The sequence below is a fragment of the Octopus sinensis genome, linkage group LG20 (genome assembly GCF_006345805.1).
Source record: "Octopus sinensis linkage group LG20, ASM634580v1, whole genome shotgun sequence".
NCBI lineage: Eukaryota > Metazoa > Mollusca > Cephalopoda > Octopoda > Octopodidae > Octopus > Octopus sinensis.
This window is the reverse complement of record NC_043016.1, coordinates 22323031-22330277: the sequence shown is the minus strand read 5'-3', so window position 1 is coordinate 22330277 and position 7247 is coordinate 22323031. Positions and strand designations below refer to the sequence as shown.

At 43.5% G+C, this 7247-nt stretch overlaps 1 long non-coding RNA gene across 1 annotated transcript; it reads left to right on the top strand.

The window, feature by feature from the left end:
- The first annotated feature begins 5691 nt into the window (after positions 1–5691).
- Positions 5692–6778, top strand: LOC118767287. Its single transcript, XR_005003194.1, has 3 exons — positions 5692–5878; positions 5918–5959; positions 6768–6778. It is a non-coding gene; the product is annotated as an uncharacterized LOC118767287 (long non-coding RNA).
- The last annotated feature ends 469 nt before the right edge of the window (positions 6779–7247 follow it).

The window sequence follows — 7247 nt, the reverse complement described above, 5'->3', positions numbered from 1 at the left end:
TCTTGAAATAAGCACATTTTCTCCTTTTCCTTGTCCATGAAGATTTTTGCTTCCAAAAGATGTGGATGCATTTACCTGACTATCAGTTTTATTCCATTGCACAGCTTTGGGGAATCCAGATTTCTCAAAAGCATGCTTGGAACTCCTTTCTTCAATGTCAGTTTGTAAGAGGGCATTCCAGGAGGATCCAAAGTGTTAAGAAACTCAGTAGTTATTATCATAGCAGATATATATATATATATACAAGTAAGCGAACCATCCGATCGTGGCCGTTGCCAGCGCCGCCCCGATTGGGCTCCGTGCCGGTGGCACGTAAAAACCACCATCCGTTTGTGGCCGTTGCCAGCCTCGCCTGGCCGACGTGCCGGTGGCACGTAGCACCATCCGTTCGTGGCCGTTTGCCAGCTCCGTCTGGCATCTGTGCGGGTGGCACGTAAAAAGCACCCACTACACTCACAAAGTGGTTGGCGTTAGGAAGGGCATCCAGCTGTAGAAACACTGCCAAATCTGACTGGGCCTGATGCAGCCTTCTGGCTTCACAGACCCCAGTTGAACCGTCCAACCTATGCTAGCATGGAAAGCGGGCACTAAATGATGATGATGATGATGATATATATATCATCATCATCATGTGTGTGTGTGTGTGTATATTGGTAGTTAGTGACGACCAATATGGAGAAGAAGGATCTGGAAGCTTAAAGATCCTGCAAATGGACAGAGATTTAGGGACATATTACTTGAAGCCTCTGACGAAGTAGAAGGGGGTAGAAGACAGCTGGACGTTTCTAAGGGACAACCTGCTGAGAGCCACTGACCAGATCTGTGGCTGGTGCAAAGTCCCCTCTCGACCTAGAATAACGTGGTGGTGGAACAATATTGTAGACAGGGCTATTAGAGAAAAGAGACAGGCTTGGAAGGTCTGGAAAAATGGGAGTAGCAGGGAATTGTATCAGACTGCCAAAAGAGAAGCTAGGAGACCGGTTTATTTAGCCAGAGGGGAAGCAGATAAGAAAAAATTTGCCAATGTTCTGCGCCGTGAGGACCAAAGACTGGAGGTGTTTCGCGTTGCAAGACAGTGTGTGAGAGATAATCGTGATGTGGTAGGAGAGAAGTGTGTTCGCATGGAAGATGGTTCACTTGCGCTAAATGAGGTTGCAAAGAGAGAGGTTTGGAGATGCCACTATGAAAGGTTGCTGAATAAAGAAAATGAATGGGATAAAGAGAGTCTGCCGAATGTCGACCCAACAGAGGGACCAGCTATCCGAGTTGATAGTTCCGTGGTAGCTAAGGCAATTAAAGCATGAAGACAGGGAAAGCCCCAGGCCCATCAGGAATCACTGCAGAGATGCTCAAAATGTCTGGTAGTGTCGGCTATAGCCTAGTTACCCATATAGTTAATCAGGTGATACACAAAGGAGTCATACCCAATGACTGGTGTAGCAGCATAATAGTCAACTGCTACAAAGGTAAAGGTGACGCCCTAGATACAAATAACTACAGAGGTATCAAGCTGTTGGATCAGGTGATGAAGGTTACGGAGAGGGTCATAGCCCAACTAATTAGAGAGAGAGTTAGTTTAGATGAGATGCAGTTTGGGTTTGTGCCAGGGAAAAGTACTACTGATGCTATATTCCTGGTAAGGCAGCTGCAGGAGAAATACCTAGCCAAAGATAAGCCCCTGTACCTGGCTTTTGTTGACATGGAGAAAGCCTTCGACAGGGTCCCCCGATCCCTTATCTGGTGGGCAATGAGGAAACTAGGGATAGATGAATGGTTAGTGAGAGCTGTGCGGGCCATGTATAGGGACGCTGCTAGTAAGGTGAGGGTTGGAAACGAGTACAGTGAAGAATTCTGGGTAGAGGTAGGGGTCCACCAAGGCTCAGTACTCAGCCCCCTCCTATTTATCATAGTCCTCCAGGCAATAACGGAGGAATTCAAGACAGGATGCCCTTGGGAGCTCCTCTATGCTGATGACCTTGCTCTAATTGCTGAGTCGCTATCAGAACTGGAGGAGAAGTTTCAGGTGTGGAAACAAGGATTAGAATCGAAGGGCCTCAGAGTCAATCTAGCTAAAACCAAAGTCCTAATAAGTAGGAAGGTTGACCAATCATAAACGACTTCAGGTAGATGGCCCTGCTTGATCTGTAGAAAAGGTGTAGGTAGAAACTCTATAAGATGCACCAAATGTAAGCTATGGACACATAAGAGGTGCAGCAATGTCAAAGGAAGGCTAACTAGGAAGATGGTTTTTGTATGTGGCAGATGCTCAGGAACAATAAACACTGAAAATGCTCTGAGACCAACTTCCGTCACTTTCCAGGGAGAAAAACTAGAAATAGTTGATAGTTTCCGTTACCTAGGTGACCAAGTCAGCAGTGGGGGCAGGTGTGCTGAAAGTGTAACTGCTAGAGTAAGAATAGCTTGGGCAAAGTTCAGAGAGCTCTTACCTCTGCTGGTGACAAAAGGCCTCTCGCACAGAGTGAAAGGCAGACTGTATGATGCGTGTATACGAACAGCCATGCTACATGGCAGTGAAACATGGGCCGTGACTGCTGAGGATATGCGTAAGCTCACAAGAAATGAAGCCAGTATGCTCCGATGGATGTGTAATGTCAGTACTCATACTCGGCAGAGTGTAAGTACCTTGAGAGACAAGCTGGACCTAAGAAGCATCAGTTGTGGTGTGCAAGAGAGACGTTTGCGCTGGTATGGTCATGTGGCGAGAATGGATGAAGATAGTTGTGTGAAAAAGTGCCACACCCTAGCGGTTGAGGGAACCTGTGGAAAAGGCAGACCCAGGAAAACCTGGGACGAGGTGGTGAAGCACGACCTTCGAACTTTAGGTCTCACTGAGGAAATGACTAGAGACCGAGTCCTCTGGAAGTGTGCTGTGCGCGAGAAGACCCGGCAGGACAAGTGAGTCCATAACCCGTGGCCTTCTACATGGGATGGAGCCAGCCTACGTATGCATACCTTCCCTTCTTGGGACACAAATCTCTACTTGTGAAGACCTGTTGAGGCAAGTGAGGATCAGAATCGAAATCGATCAATGGAAATTGCAGATGTGTTACCAGTGCCGGTGGCATGTCGAAACTCTACTTGTGAAGACCCGTTGAGGCAAGTGAGGATCAGAATCGAAATCGATCAATGGAAATTGCAGATGTGTTACCAGTGCCGGTGGCATGTAAGAGAACCTTCCGTTTCGCGACCGTTGCCAGCACCGCCCCGTTTCGTGTCCATTGCCAGCCTCGCCTGGCCCTCGTGCCGGTGGCACACAAAATGCACCATCCGTTCGTGGCCGTTTGCCAGCTCTGTCTGGCACCTGTGCGGGTGGCACATAAAAAGCACCCACTACACTCTCGGAGTGGTTGGCGTTAGGAAGGGCATCCAGCCATAGAAACACTGCCAGATTTGACTGGGCCTGATGAAGCCTTCTGGCTTCATAGACCCCAGTAGAACCGTCCAACCCATGCTAGCATGGAAAACGGACGCTAAACGATGATGATGATGATGAAATAGATATATTGTAGCTTTGTGTCTGAGTTTGTCCTCCACTACTACTTGATAACTAGTACTGATGTGTTTTCACTGACATGACTTAGCAGTTCAGTAAAAGAAGCCATTAAAAAAAAGTACCAGGCATAAAAAAGAAAGAACTGGTATCGATTTGTTCAATTAAAATTCTTTGAGGTGTTGCCCCAGTGTGGTCGTAGTGTGATGACTGAAAAGGTATAACCACTAAATTCCATAACTCTTGTTCACCTATCTCAGTAATACTGTGACATGGAATCTCTCGCAGTCACTTTACCTGCTAGAAATAGCTTGGAATTCAAAAGACTTCAATTTCTAGTACGAATTAGTTTTGTAATGTCAAATGCTTTTAAATCAAATCCTAATGCTGGTTGTTCAAGAACCAAATGAAGGGCTGATTTTCAATCCTAGGATCGTCCTGATTCCAAAGAGATATAATATGTCTATGAAGAGCAAATGCAGACTGAGATACATGGGTCCCCGATGAACAGACAGAATTTCACTTTTATTAATTAGATATGTGTATGTCAGTGTGCATGTTTTTTATATATTTTTCTTCGTTAAATTTCAATATAATCTTAATGTACACCATCTGCAAAGTATTTGTTGAAATTTCATTCAAAATAGCCATTTTCTGAAAGTTATAAAGAAACAAAATTGGTGGGTGGGGCACTTGTGTAGGTATGTGACTGCCTTTCATCCAGGAGTCAGTGAAATAGCCTGTCAAGTACTTTTATTGATTTATGAAGCATCATTGATGTTAATAGAATTATAATCTAAGATTAAATCTCAAAACATGATCTTAATGAAAAGTATCAACTGAACATGTGTCCAGTAGTTTGAGCTCCAGAATAGAAACTTTTTGAACCTGAAAATAAATGGACTGATTCCTTGATTCCCTGATCTTGTATGAAGGAATCAGACAGATTGTTTTCAATTTTGAAAACTTTCTATTTCAGAGCCTAAATGGCAGGATATCTAAACAAACTACAATATCTTATCTCAGAAAGTTTAGACATTTCTTTGTCTCCAGAAGAGAATATCATCTCTTTGATTACAGAAAAGAACATTTAACAATTTCAGTTATTTTTCTCTCATTAGCATTTTTTGTTGAAAAAAGGTTGAGTAGGGTTCAATCAGGCATATTACTATAATTTAACCCCACCGAACATTTTTCAACATACACACACACATAAAACAAGTGAGAACGGAGTCTTTGGTCTTATATTTATTCCACAGTTTACAATAATGTATAGGTGACAAATCATATAGCATGAAGACATAGAAAAGAACAATGATACTGTCATATCAATTATGCAGTACATATTATATAATCCTTGACCCTCAGTCATTTAGCCAAAATACTCGTGTATATATGAATACAATTACAGGGTGGATGAGTTTAGTTATAAAAGCATATCTTGATGACTTGCTGGGTGATCGTTGATTCAAGAAGGAAGAGTTAATGTTAAGTGTCAATGAAGAAGTAATAGATTGAGAGTTTAATTGTATTTCTAAGACACTAGAGGTAACAAATAAATTATGATTTGATTGAGACCACTTATTTCAAACAAGATTTCAGCTGTCAAGAGTGAGGCTTTGATAAAATTAAGAAAGAGTGTCGGACCAAATATAATGAGAAATAACCGATGTCATATATAGATATGTCCATAATTACAAAATATACATTTCATGGCGGTGCTCCAGCATGACCGCAGCCATATGGCTGAAATGAATAAAAGAGTATTATATGAAATGTATATGCGCATACACACCTGTCTTTCTGTCTGTCTCTCTCTCTTTTTCTCTCATATATATATATATATATATATATATATATATATAATATTAGGGAGTAAATCCAAACTTACAGGGAAAAATTAGATTTAGGATTAAATCTAATTTTATAGTATAAATATATATATATATATATTATATTAAATTAGAGATAAAACCACTCTTAGGCAAATCAAACAGTGAAAATCATAAACCAATACATAGAAATAAGATTAATTTATATATATATATATATATATATACACACACACACACACACATATATATATATGGGGAAAAATTCACAAAAAAACAAAAGGTGAAGATAGGTGATTTTGACAAACATGTATTAGTTTAACACTCAGGAAGTGAAAAAGTCTTTAATGTTTCGAGCCTATGCTCTTCCACAGAAAGAAACAAGGAGAGAAAATAAAAAATGTGTAGTGGCTAAGGATCTATCATGGCTAATGCTGGACAGAGAGGTCACACTGGAGAACTAGGAAGAAGGGGAGATAATAAAGTAGTGGTGATCCCAAAATGAAGGTGCGTGTGTATAAGAGAGTATGTATGTGTGTGTGGAAGAGTGCTGGTGACCAAGATGTATGTGTAGGTGTGTGGATGTGGGGCTGGGAAGTGGTCAGTGCTAGTGTGTGTGTGGTGTTGTGATGTGGTATGGTGTGTAGTGTGGTGTGATGGTGTTGGGAGGTGGGGTATGTGGGTAGGCTGAGGGTGAGGGTAGAAGTGGGAGTGGGTGTAAGGAGTGATGGGATGGATAGGAAAGGTGGGGTTGGATTGTGTAGGGCTGGAATGGGGTTACAAGGGAAGGGAGAAGGTGGGTAGGAGAGAAGATGTAGGAGTCAGAGCAAGAGAGGAGAGGTGGGTAGAAGGAAGTAGGTGTAAGGGGGAGAGAAGAGGAGACTTGAGCCTATGTGGTGCAAAGGAAGAAAGAGAAGATTAATCCCTGTTCATGGCACAAATGGGAGTTAGGATGGCCCCTGTGCAAGGACAATCCGAACACAGACAGGTGTTGCAAAGAGTGACCGGTAGAGCAGAAATGGCACGAGACCGGGGTGTCATTGCCGAGTCAGATGTCTTGGAAGTGTTCCGCGAACCGGTCAGCCAAGCAGTGTTCCATTTGCCCGATGAATAGAGAAGGGCAGAGAGAGCAGGAGATGCAGTAGATGACATTGGTAAAGGTGCAGGTGAAGGAGTCGGTGATATAATGGGTGCCGGTGAGGAGGGTGGTGTGGAGAGGTAAGGGCAAGTGTGGCAGCGGGGGCAGCAGCAGCAGGAGAACAAACCAGGTTGGCAGATTGGGTTAGGGAAGAAGCTGTGGACCAAGAGGCCTCGTAGGTTGTGGGCTCGTTTGAAGGAGTGGAGGGGTCAGTTAGGGAAGATGTGTGAAGTGGAAGGATTGGACTGGAGTTGCCGGAAGGCTCAGAGAATGGTGCGTTGGAGAGGTAGGGTGGTGGGGTGGTAGTGAGGGGAAATAAGAGAAGGCGGGGTGGGTGCAGGAGGAGAGAGCAGATGCACGATCCACTCAACGTGCTCTGGCAAGTACGGTGAGGGGATATCCACGTAGGATGAAGTGGCAAGCCATGAGTTGAGACTGAGTCTCAAAGTCATGGTTGTCACTACAGAGCCTGCATAGACGAAGGAATTGGGAATAGGGGATGGAAAGCTTGGTATGTTTAGGGTGGGAGGAGGAGAAGTTGAGGTATGAGTGTGAGTTTGTATGTTTCTAGTGGATGAAGGTGGTGAGAATGGAGTGATGAATGCTGACCGAAATGTCAAGAAAGAAGACAAAGGTGTAAGAGATAGTGCAGGAGAAGTGGAGGGCAGAATGGAAAGAGAGGAAGGAGTCTAGATGTTTGCGGGAGAGTGAGGTCACACTGATACCTTTGTTAATATAACGGCCATATAGTTTGGGAGTGGGACCA